This window comes from Triturus cristatus, chromosome 1_2 (assembly GCF_964204655.1).
Source record: "Triturus cristatus chromosome 1_2, aTriCri1.1, whole genome shotgun sequence".
Classification (NCBI taxonomy): domain Eukaryota; kingdom Metazoa; phylum Chordata; class Amphibia; order Caudata; family Salamandridae; genus Triturus; species Triturus cristatus.
The window spans coordinates 653,887,937-653,900,531 of NC_140580.1; the positions used below are offsets into that span (position 1 = coordinate 653,887,937).

The 12,595-nt window shown below is 44.8% G+C and overlaps 1 protein-coding gene across 3 annotated transcripts in view; it reads right to left on the reverse strand.

Annotated features, from left to right (window-relative positions):
- IGSF21 (immunoglobin superfamily member 21) overlaps positions 1-12,595 on the reverse strand; it is a 1,330,939-nt gene that overhangs the window by 210,780 nt on the left and 1,107,564 nt on the right. The window lies entirely within an intron of this gene.

Below are 12,595 nucleotides of genomic sequence, written 5' to 3' on the forward strand. Positions count from 1 at the left end.
CTGAATCCTCCTCGACTGAGGAGAAACAGCAGGCTGATCCTCCTCGTCCTCTTAGAAGCCTTCAACACCATATCCCACCACACGCTAGTCATAAGATTCCACCACATCGGCATCCAAGGGGATGCACTCAGACGAATCACCTACTTCTTCACCTGAAGAGCAGAGTGTCTGCCTATCGCTCTTCACCACCAAACCCAAGAATATAATCTGCAGTGTCCCCCAGTGCTTATCTCTCAGCCCCACGCTCTTCAACGCATGCATATATGACCCCACTGGCCAACGTTGTCAGATTTCATGGTCTGAACATAATATCCTGCACAGATGACGCCCAACTCATCCTCTCACTCACTGATGACCCAACCACCACCAGAACCAACTTCCACAGATACATGAAAAGCGTCACTGACTGGATGAAGAACAACTGCCTGAAGCTGAACACGGACAAGACGAAAGTACTGATCTTTGGCCACAACAGCAACCCATGGAATGACTCCTGGTGGCCATCAGATCTGGGACTTGCACCCACACATGCCGACCACGTCAGAAACCTCAGAATCAGCATTGATAACTAGCTCATCATGAAATTCAAAATCAATGTTGTGACCTCCACCTAATTCCGTTCTGTGCACATGCTGCGTAAGATATTCAAATGGCTACCCCTGCACACAAGATGTATATTTACACAGGACTTCATCTCCAGCCGACTGGACTATGACAATGCTCTCTAAGTATGAATCATCATGCACCTCCTACAGAGACTTCAAACCATACATAATACCACAGCCAAACTCATCCTCAACCTCCCCCGACAAACCCACATCACTCTCCACCTCAGGTAACTCCACTTACTCCCTGTACAGAAGAGATGCCAATTCAAGGCTCACAAGGCTCTACACAGCCGAGGACCGGCCTACATTAATCCCGCCTGAACTTCCACCAATCATCGAGAAGTTTCCGCTCCCTCTTCCTATCAGCTGCCCACACCCCCCACATATACTGAAGCAGAAGTGGAGGACGCTCCTTCTTCTACATCGCAGCAAAGACCTGAAATAGCCTCCCCACACAGCTTCGGATCATCACCTCACTTCCGGAACTCCGGTGAGGCCTCAAGACCTGGCTTTTCGAATGAGCCTTCCTGGACCTACAAGAGCCTGGATACCCTACTGGATGATTAGCAGGGCTATATATATCCTGATTGGCTGATTTTTGCCAGGGCTTAGTTTTGTTTCTAATTTGACCCTGCTGGTAGAGAGAGAGAGAGAGAGAGAGGAGCCCATCACAATAAAATACTTTTTTTTCTCCAATGTTTCAGTACCAGGCTAACTTTAAAGGCTAACAGGGAAGCCAGAATCTGTGGAAATATACACTCTCCTTGTCTCTGTAAGTGCCTTAGAAAACACTATATGGCTGGATAGCATGGAGGATTGTTGCATGCAAGCCACTGTCCTATTTTTGTGTGAGTGGCCTGGAGTGGAGAATGCACAGTACTCAGGCCAGGCTGGTCCTCAGGCAAATACCCCACTCCTGCACCTTTCCCTCCTCGCCCTTCTACAACAAATACATGGCCTGAAAGAAAGACGCATATAGGAGCTCTCAGTTCGCAAAGCCAATGCTAGGTGAGCTGGAGGCATCACCGTCTTCTAACTCTACTGGCCTTTCCTTATTCACATCAAATGAATGTCGAGAACGGAAGCCAAGGAATGTCTAAACATATTTGCCCAAGAAAAGCCAATGGGGCCATATGTCTATTCCTGAAAGAAAAAAAGGTTTGACTAATTTCTGTCATTTTGGAAATTGCAGAGATATTGCTACCGAATTCCCTTGCTCAAGCAGTAAGGGTGTATTAGGTCTGGCGTCCTTCAAGACATTTTGGTATTATTAATTAGATTTGTATACGAAATATAATTACATGGGGGGGAGGGGTGTTGAACCATCCCTTTTCATCCATTGATCTGTTGCTGTGTCATTCAATTTTTAATTCCACCCACTACAGCATGGAGCCGTGGGCCATCCCACTTTAGACATTGGCTAATTTTACTGTGAATGACTGAATACTGCACTATCAATCAGTCAGAAAATCTTTATTCGCTTGTGAGACACTTGCATAAGAGTAAATACACAGCGATTCATTAATCTCAACATATGGAGCTTAAAAATCCATATTATAGCATAAAAGACAATAAAATCATCAAAGCGTGATTTTCCAGGAGAAAGCTGCAGGTTTTAAGAAAGCACTAACTCTAAAACAAACCTCTTTGTTTGAAGCAGTTGGAAGTGTCGATACGCTACATTACAATGTAAAAAATGTAATATTCTTTGGTAAGTAAAAAAAAACCTTTAGCATAAGGCATGTAAAATTGGCAAAAACATACACTGTAAAAGAGATTGAGGGAATACCCCATCACAAGGACAAACTTTAGATAGCAGAGCGTGTTCGAACCTAACAGAAAGCATGATAAATAAATAATCGTCCCAGCCCAGAACCTAAATAAACGATACCTTTTCCATTTACCCAGCACCAATCTTGAATGAAATGTCATCCCGTCATCTGACCATGAAATTAAGAATTCCCCCATGGTAGTTTTCACCATTTCCGCCTTTTCCCTCCTTAGGCAAACACTTGCCAAAAACTGGGTCTTCACAACTTTCTTATCCTGGAGTCAGATTAAAAAGGATAGACAAAAATGTGGAAATAACCAAGACATTTAGGGTTCCTGTAGAGATGGTGTATGAATCAGGAATCAGACGAGGTAGTATATTTAGAAGTTTATTCCAAGTAGAAGATGGAAGCTTATGCAGAGACCCCACCAGGAGCAGTATGTTACTTGCTCAGCCCAGCTCTCAACTGACTCCTAGAGTCCAGTATCCCAACATTCCAAGACATCACATGAATAATAAAATAAAATAAATAAGGTAGTCACCGTTGTCCATTAGCGAAAATAAGTGGAAATAGAACATAAAAGGCTGTGCGAATCAGCAAAGAGGACTCGCAGCAGGGATTCAATAAAACTTTATAAGCTGCAAATTGTAGACAATAAAGGTGTAAATCAACTACTCACACTACGTGCCTTTTTTTTTATGAGGAAAGTACTCTCACTAACAGTACCTTGAGGAAAACTGGAGTACAGCAACCCATTAAGGTGAGAAAAAGATCGACGTCCCCGATGTTGTGCTAAATACAGGAGATTTTCTGTGAAAAGTTGCTCTTGAGGAAGTTTGACGCTGCTGCTGCTCTTGAAAAAAAAACGTGGTTGGCAGTAACTCTCCATCAAGAAGGAAGTATCAAATGGCAGAATCCAATGTAATCTAATTCAGCCGCCAACCACAAGATGGCGGCACGCACAGTGACGCCGTGCCGGATGGTTACCGGCATCACGGTGCAGCAAACATTGCCAGGAAAGGAAGCGTCACAGAGTCTCGAGGGAGAGGAGGAGAAAACACGCGTGAGGCCACTTTCAAAATGTAAGGCTCGCGCTGGTGTGAACGGCGGTTGAAGGAAAATGAGTAATTTAAAGCTTCAAATTAATAAACTGTCAACTTCGGAGGAACAACAGGTGTAAGGATAAATAAATACGTGACTCATCCACAAAATGCGCTAAGTAGTCACAGGTGGTGTACCTGACAGTTTAAACTTGAAAAACATCCATAATTTCATTAGTGGCAGTAACTCCAGGGACATTTCACCCATGTTGCACATTGAACCAGGCACTGCAAAGCAAAATGTTCCAACACACCTCAATGGTCCTGGACGGTAGCGTAAAGGGGTGTCTTAAAGGAACTTAGCACTCGGCAGAAACACCTCAACAGACACGCTGGTGTGGTCACGCATGCTGGAGACACCGCAGGGCAGTACACCTCTCCTAGAGAAGCAGAGGGGCAAGGCAAGCAGGCAGCAAGAAACAAAGGAGCAGGGGAAGTCGTTGCTCTGCATTTGATGGATAAACTCTCCTAAAGTAACTGGAAGGGTACGGCTGTCCCAAGGGGCAGGAGAGGCAAACTTCCTCCAAGACAGGCAAGCATTGACCAGCAGGTAGAAGGCAAGCAGGCCTGAGGTTACGGCAAGGCAGAATAATTCTCCATGGATTTCAGGAGAAGCATGTAGGTAAATGACAGCAGGGACTGGCATTTAAGGGATGTGGGCGACCGGTGGAAAGGTCACTGGTGGGGCTCGCAGGGTGCCAGTATGCTTTTGAATTAGTGGTTAGAAGAAAAGGAAGTCCATTACCTTGAAGTTACATTAATCTTAGAAGTCCTTGAAGTAGCAGGCGGAAGTTCAGTCAAATCGTCGCCAAAATTGTAGTGATGGAGTATGAATCAGGAATCAGACGCGGTAGTATATTTAGAAGTTTATTCCAAGTAGAAGATGGAAGCTTATGCAGAGACCCCACCAGGAGCAGTATGTTACTTGCTCAGCCCAGCTCTCAACTGACTCCTAGAGTCCAGTATCCCAACATTCCAAGACATCACTTGAATGATAACATTCCACAGGATAACTAGACTGGCTAAGCAGAAATGCAAGACACTACAGTTCCTGAAACATATGCCAGCCATGGAATACTAAAGGCCTTATCAAGACCTTAACAGTCTTTAATAATGCCAAAAGTGGGAGTGGCCTCTGGGTTGGCACATACCAAGAGCCGTAGTGCTGCAGGGGCTCGTTTAATCTGGTCTTCAGATATCTAAAGCCCATTTTCTTATGGATACTATAAGTGTAGGGAGTGAACGGGGTGGATAATGCATTCCTAGGAAACAGAATTTTTCTTTCTCTAAATTACCACGGTCAATAACGCACCACACTCCAGCACCATAGGCTGCAATAGGGGGGCACTGACTATTACATATCTCAAAATAAGGGGTGAGGCCCAGGCCATCAATCAGCATACCATTGGGCCGGGTACCTTATGGTCTGGGGGAAAGAAACAACTACCTCCTTTACTTCACTAACAGTAAAGGTCAGATTAAAGCCAGAGACGTTCCCACCATCAAGAACCAAGGCCGAGGATTCAGCCTCCTCCACTCTATACAGTCCTGAAAGGTGGTTGACTCTTCCAGCGGCATTAATATGACAGCAAAAGGGGGAGGGGTGCTTGATTAACAGGGTCGGCCCAGGCCGCAGCACAGAATTCATTTGGATTTTTTATTTTAGCTGTGGACACCCCATGATGACAATTAGCTGCATTGACCGCGAGTTTGCGCTCCCTTAAGGATTCTTTATAAAACCTACAAGCAGTGACCACTGCAGCAGGGTCCATAGGATGTGCTGTTACAGTAGCCCTCAATTGTATATTAGCCCGCGAGCATTTAGAGTCAAACCATTTAGGATGGCAACGGTTGCCATCAGGGTTTTCAAAAGGGGCACCCTTGATATGGGCACCTAGCGCCTCAAAAGACTGTGCAAGATGCATGCTAGTCACGTCATCCCTAGGACATTGAAGAAAGGTTTCTAGGTGGGCACCGAGTAGCCTGCCCAATAGATGGCTTGGAATATCAAACCTCCAGAGCAGTTTTAGCCATGAGTCACAAGGGGGAGTTAACGTGAGGGATTTTAGGGAAGGGGTGGATTTATGAACCGGCAAATTAAGAAAGCCTATCAAGGCATTGTGGTCGCAAAAAGAAGTGACCAACATCTCACAATGCATGATGCTATTAATCTGACTTCTTGATACAGAAATATAATCAATAGTGGTAGCATAGCCCGACCTCTGATAAGTTGATTGGTCATGAGATCCATCAAATCCCAACACATTTATCAGATTCAGATCTGCCAATTATGCATACAACTCATCTGTTATTGCAGTACCTTAGTTTATCTGCGGGAGCCACCGGACCATAAGATATAGATTCCACACTGATCTTGGCATTAAAAATCCACTCCCAATATAACAGGCGAAGAGGTCTGATCAGACCTGCCCGTATCCACCAGACTAGCTAGACGACCAAACAACTGAGCATGTATGTGATTAGGGTAATTAGAAAAATCATTATTATAAAAATTAGTTACAGAAACCGTATCAGGATGCTGCCATTTAAGTAAAATAATTTGGATTGCAGAACTTCCTGCATCCCCCAGTTAGAGTCCAATGGCCAGGCAGAGATTTTACCAAATTAAAAGACCACCCTTAGCTCGCCAACGACGGCATAGAGGGTTTAGAGTGACAGCAAAAGCCCTGGAAAGGGACATCTGTGGTCTCGCAGGTCTCCTGGAAGAAAAAAATATCACACGCTTTCATGAGGGCAATCAAGTCAAGGGAATGGAGCTTAGGCCTCAGCCCTGCTAGATTCCAGGACAAAATTGAAATAGAGTTATTAGTATTTGTATTAATACCAGTTCCTATAGATTTACATGAGCCTGAGGTGTGCAGTTCAGTCAATTCTTGGATTACATGACTGGGAAATGTTTCAAGTCAGTCAACAGTAGATCAGATGGAAAGTGGTTACAATTGGTTGGCGAAGGGAAGGATACGTTGAATAGGCTGCCTAAAAATCTCCAGATTTCTGGAACATTCACGAGGCGCCAGGTGGTTTAAACGTGGAGAAGATGTGGGTCTAAAAAAAACACTAGGGTAACAGTGGTAATTAACCTACCCTGTAAACCCCAACGTTTTGGAAAGAATAACATATTATTCACAATAGCTGGGTCCCTAAAATGTATCACTATGTAGACTCTCTGTGTATTTTTAGGTGAAGTTCCACGCCAACTTACGTGTCGTGTCACACTGATCGTCGCACCGTCCCACACATCAAAACCCCTATTTATCTATAGCCAGTGGTGGAATTTGAGCACCTGTTTGCCAGATTCAGCCTCGGCTTGCCTGAGGGCAGGAACTCAGACTAATACCACAAAGTAGGGGCATGCAGAGGGGGAGGGGCTTAACAATGTATTGTTAGGTAGATAGTCTGTCCCATTCACAGGCCCCACATGGCTCATCATGGCGGCCTGCCATCCAAAACAGGGAGAGCTAGCGCCGTATCTGTTAAAGGCTCCTGGGCATAATTAAATGAGTTGATTGATTTTATTCCTGGGGCGAAACATTCATATTATAGGTACAGGCTGAATGCAAAGTATTGGTCCTGATGAACACCAGCAGGGTGGTGAGTTATGGAAGTAGGCTGGGAGTGGGCAAACTTTCCCACTGTTTTGAATTCACCACAAATGAATTGGCGATGAAGTAGGAGCTGGAACAGAGGCGGAAAAAGATTTCTCGATAAACGAGGTAAGCTAGTACTCAACATAGGCCAATCTCTCCAGAAGAGGATCCCTCATCTGAACGTGTAACAAAGTGCTGACATTTGTAAAATAGTTCTCTGTGGACTTTCCTCCCCGTCCCTTTACCAATACTGCATCGGGCTCATTAAGAATCGATTTAGCAGATGGTCCCTCCACTGTGGATTTTGCACACTTTCTTTTTTTTACTTTTAGGGTTTGGGACTGTGGGCGAGCTAGGGTCGTCGTTGATTGTATGGCCAGTCTGGTTAAGAGGTAAAGCCGGCAAGTAGCTTACTGTGGAAATTCTAGAGCAATCAACCTCACTTGGTGGATCAGTGGAAAGATGACCCCACACTGGTTCCATGAAAAGCCTTCTCTCTGTGAAAACAATTTCGCTGCTAGTTACGTCAACGGCCCTTTCTAACATTTTGTGGATAGACTTATTATCTCTGTAGGCTGTGCTGCTGCTGCCGCCAGCAGTGCCGGATTAAACTCTGTGGAGGCTACTAAACAGTCGAAATTTCGGGGCGCCCACGCCAATTATCTCCTAATACGTTTTTAATTTTACCAACACCAACAATTTTACTAAACCAATTTTATTACGCAAAGCTAAACATTAACAATTATTAATGTTTTTAAACAAAAAATTCTTTTAAAACATTTTTTATAAACCAACAAAACTTTAAATATTCACTTTCCTCAATTTGTTTCTGGTGAAAATATTATTTTGAACCGTTGTCGCAAGGCCCCGAAAAGGAGTGGGGCCCATGGGCCAGTGCCTACTTTGGTAATCCGGAACTAGCCACTGGTAGTTTTATCCCAGGATAAATCAGGAAAACCATTCTTCCACCAGCAGGGTTGTTTCCAAAATGAATACAAAATGGAGCGGGCCCAGCTCAGCCACCCTCGGGGTTCCAGCGGGCACAGATGGGCTGCTCTAGATCTGGTCTTCGCCCGGACATGTGCCAGGGTGCGCCCCGCGGGTTCACCTCGCTGGCAGTGCCTAATTTGTGCCGGGGCTTTCCGGTGCTTAGCACCAGCGCTTATTCATCAGGGCCGGGTCTACACTAAGCGTCTGCCACAATGCCATATGACGTGCAAAGTAAATATAATTAGCTCACTGACTCACCGCAGACAGCGTTGTTCCTCTCCCGAGTCCTCCAGTGAAGAGTGGTGTGGTTGTGAGAGCCACTAATAGAAAGATTTTATCCATATCCATGATGCAAATTTGCCGGCTTAGGCCCTTAATTCAGTGTTGCCGGTGGGCAAGACACTGATTGGGCTGGGTTTGGTTCTACGTAGGTAGGGGCTGTGCGGCAACGTGCGTAGATTTTTCAAATTGCCACGCCCTGGCACACACGCCCTGAGGAGTCTCCAGCAGTTCAGCTCGACGCCCAGGGCAGGCAGCAGCAGATGTTAATAAAGGCAGTGCCGCCCACCAGTAACCGTAAGTAGCCACACCAACGCTGCTTGCTAATAAACAGACTTACTAGGTATGTGAAGTTAACCGAGTCGGAGGCCTGCCCTGAGCAATCATGACTCCGGCGCTAGGCACCGTGTGCAAGTAAAATGCCCCGGGCCAGGAGGAGGCTAAAAGGGCCGGGTCTTTAACTTAACCCCTATTATTGATTCTTTCAAATATGTAGTTTTTCCATTAACAGCACAGGGCACTGCTGTGAGAATTCACTCCTCACAATCAAGGACACACCCATCTCTCACACACACAAATATGATCTTTAAAAGACACAAACATACATGTGCACAAACCCATGCACACACATAATCCCGCAGACAAAAACATACGTGCACAAACGCACGCACACAAACACAATTAGATCACCACAGACATGACCATTATTTCAACATCGTTCACACTAGCGTGCACACGCTCGCAAACAGAGGCGCCTGGGAATGCCTCAGACATGTGAGCTACTGCTACACCCATATTGTAAATATTTCATCCCATGCATGTGCACATTTTCAGCATAATTTGCACACTCGCGCACTTTCGCTGAGCAATAGCTACACGCAGCAAAGGTGAACACACACACTGCTATGTATGCCACGTACACACACCCTAGTATATCTCATGTGCGCGCTTACATACACAGACATATCAGTGGCAGCACATACACTCCTGTTCAAAGTATTAAACCCCTTTATAGAGACAGTCAAATATAAATATTGCATACATTAATGCATCCAGCAGAGGCACATCTCTCACGTCCGAACCCAGGCGGTCCAGTTTGCTTCTGGACTACACCATTAATTTTCCTTCCACAGGCACATCCGATATAAGCAGATATGTAATTAGAGGCTGATAGCTCAGAGAGAGAACTGTGCGTGTCGGCCAGGGTGTAATTCTAAGTCAGCCAACTCGGCTTCTCATCCTTTCAAACTCGATAAAATCAGTGCCATTGGGTTGTATGACAATACGATGAAGTATTTGAGGTGTAATCAGTGCTTAATTTGAGCCTGTGGTTGCTATGCTCAGCTACACCACTTAATTGTCAGCATCATCTCCGACTCTAGTGACAGTCCACCACATGGTAGATGTGCACAACATCTGTTTTTATTAAGTCAAATGGCATTGAAAATTCATTCAGCCTCTCACGCCATTATAGCTTTGTGTGGCCTGAAATAGTCTGAAATGTCACACTTTAAGGAGTGCGATACTTAGGTGTTATGTTGTTACTGTCATTGGCTGCGCTGGCAGGGGCAATGGGTGGTGCTATCTGCAGTGGCCTTTCGAAAAGAGCCCCGGCACTTAATTATTTACAAATTAAGCACTGCTCGCTGGTTATAAGCGCCCTGCGGTGCCGTGCTGAGACGCCTCGCCTCCTCAGGAGACAGTGGATTCTGGGCACCAAATTGCCCTTTCACAAAGATCACATCCACACACAGTGAAATTACTTCAGTGCTACCTACTGCTATAGCAATGTGTGCTTTTTGTGAAAAAAAAAAAATCTCAATATTTTCTTTTTTGATATCGTCGATGGGCGAGCAGTTCCCTCAACAACGTTTCACAAACATAATGACAAAATAAAACAAAGCACAATGGCTTCAGGCCAACTAATGATTTGCCAACGCGTGTTTAAGTGTTCGGTATTGCTCCTCTCCCAGTATTGTTGATTGACAGCTCAAGGAAAAAATCTGTATGGAAGAGAAGCGCCTGCCTAGCCTGTAATGTTTCCTTTGAAGCTGTGGCGCGTCTTCTGTTGACTTGTCCCCGCTTCTATCACATCCCATCTCCTGTTCTCGCGCGATAATGAAACGCTTCGACGTCGCTGCAAGAAGAGAGGCCCCGCGTTTTCTGTTCTCGGGAGCAGCAAATTAAATCTCTTTTTCTGTTGTGTGAGTGTGACAGTGATTTAGAAGGTAAAGGGAATAGATTATGATCGGATTTATTGATACTATGCCCATGTGAGAGGCTGTGGGTTGTAAGTTTTCTTCTTGTAATGAAAGAATTATTTATTAATGTGATTGGTTAGAGTGTAATTAAGTGAGAGAGGTCTGGTAAAGGTCTATTTAATTGATATGAAACCTTTTTTTTTAACATAAAGTAATTGATTCTTTTCCTGGGACTGGTATTTATGTTGTGTTTGTAAGCTTCTTGGCTGAACATTGATTGGTGGTGATTGACAGCCCCATGGGACGCTGCGTTTCCTGTCTGGTAATGATCAGGCGGGCCTGGCTGTGTGTAAGAATTATACAGGTCGAATGACAGTCTCAGCATTAAGTTGCTGATTGTCTGACACATTTCCTGGTTTGCATCCATCAGGACATGCTTTGCCTAAGTGCGGCCAAAACTCAAGTGTTCATGCTGTCGTTTCCTTGCCCCCCCCCCCCCCTACCCGGCCACCCCCACCACCTCCAATATGGAAGGTTGGCAACCATACGGTTCTCCATAACTCAGCCCTGTCCTTCTCACCATTTTATTTATTTAATGAGTTTTATATAGCGCTGGTAAGACCCGATGGTATCAGAGCGCTTTATAGAGCAAAAGTATGGACAGGGTAGAGCTACATGATATAGACTCAGAGTGTTATCAACAACAAGGATTGTTATTTTCAATGAGCCCGACCCGCCTGCATTTTTGCACCAATGCAAAAGGTACGAAATGCTCAACCAACGAAAGGGTGCAGCAGAGCAAGGGAAAATGAACTGACACAGGTCAGTTTGTGATGGACTTCAAACACAAACGCTGGGTTAATGCAATATTCAGGGCAACATGACAATATTGAGCCGTTTTTGTGCACATGGAGAATAATGAAAAGGATAAAGATCGTCCAGCCTGCAATTTCACTGAAATATATAATACTTGTGAAAACGAATTGTTTGACTGGATCCAAGACATGAAATGAATTTCCCAGTGCATCATGGACATTATAGTACACTAGGACTGCAAAGTGACGTTGCAGTCTCTGTTTAAAGGGGGCACGAGGAAGGTCACGCCCTTAATTATCCAGATGGCTCACCTGTGATCAAGACTCGCCATGAGTTGAAACGCGTAAGGATTTCCATGCGGCCGTGATGAAGTTTTGAGAATAAAAGCACATGTTTGCAGAAGTCTGGTTTCGGCGCTCTTCTTTTGTCTCTACAAAGGAGGTTTTTGTGGATGTCAGCGAGGTGCTCCGGTCCCCGCATGCCGAGACCGCCCTGTTGAGGTCAGGGGCTCAAGGTCGGAGATTGCAGTTGGATATGTATAAATATATATAAATAAAAATATATGTGTGTATATATATAAAGAAATATATATGTGTGTATATATATATATATAGGTGTGCCGAAACGCGTCAAGCAAGAGAATAATGAACCTGAGCTGGATAGCAGAGCGTACTCCTGTGTCGGGATTAGTTGGAATATATATATATATATATATATATATATATATATATATATATTACCTACTGGCGGTCGCCAGTAGGTAGTTATAGTTAGGACCCCTTTTCCATAGGAAAACCTCAACATTCTATTTTGAATAACTTTGGCGCCGGTCGATGAATCCTCGCGAATTTCTCAAAATAGGTGGGGCGCTACGCTCCGCTCCTACCCTGAAAGTCTCGGGGGGATTCGTCAAGCGGGGGCTGAGATAAAAGGGGGGTCCCAAAACGCGTTTTTCCCATGCATTTTTCCATAGGACCTTTAGAACGAGCTACAGCCCGAACGGCTGAACAGAATTACTAGAAATTTGGCAGAGAGGTAGTCCCTAGGTCAAGGAAGTGCCTTTTGTAGGTTTGGTGTAAATCTGTTTAGTAGATTCTGAGAAAATAGCCTTTAAATCAATATATATATCTGAGCCCGCTTACGGTACGCTTACCGTACGCTTACCGTAAGCGTACGGTGGCGTGCGCGAGCGCGATTCTGATTGGCTCTTAGATCTTAGTA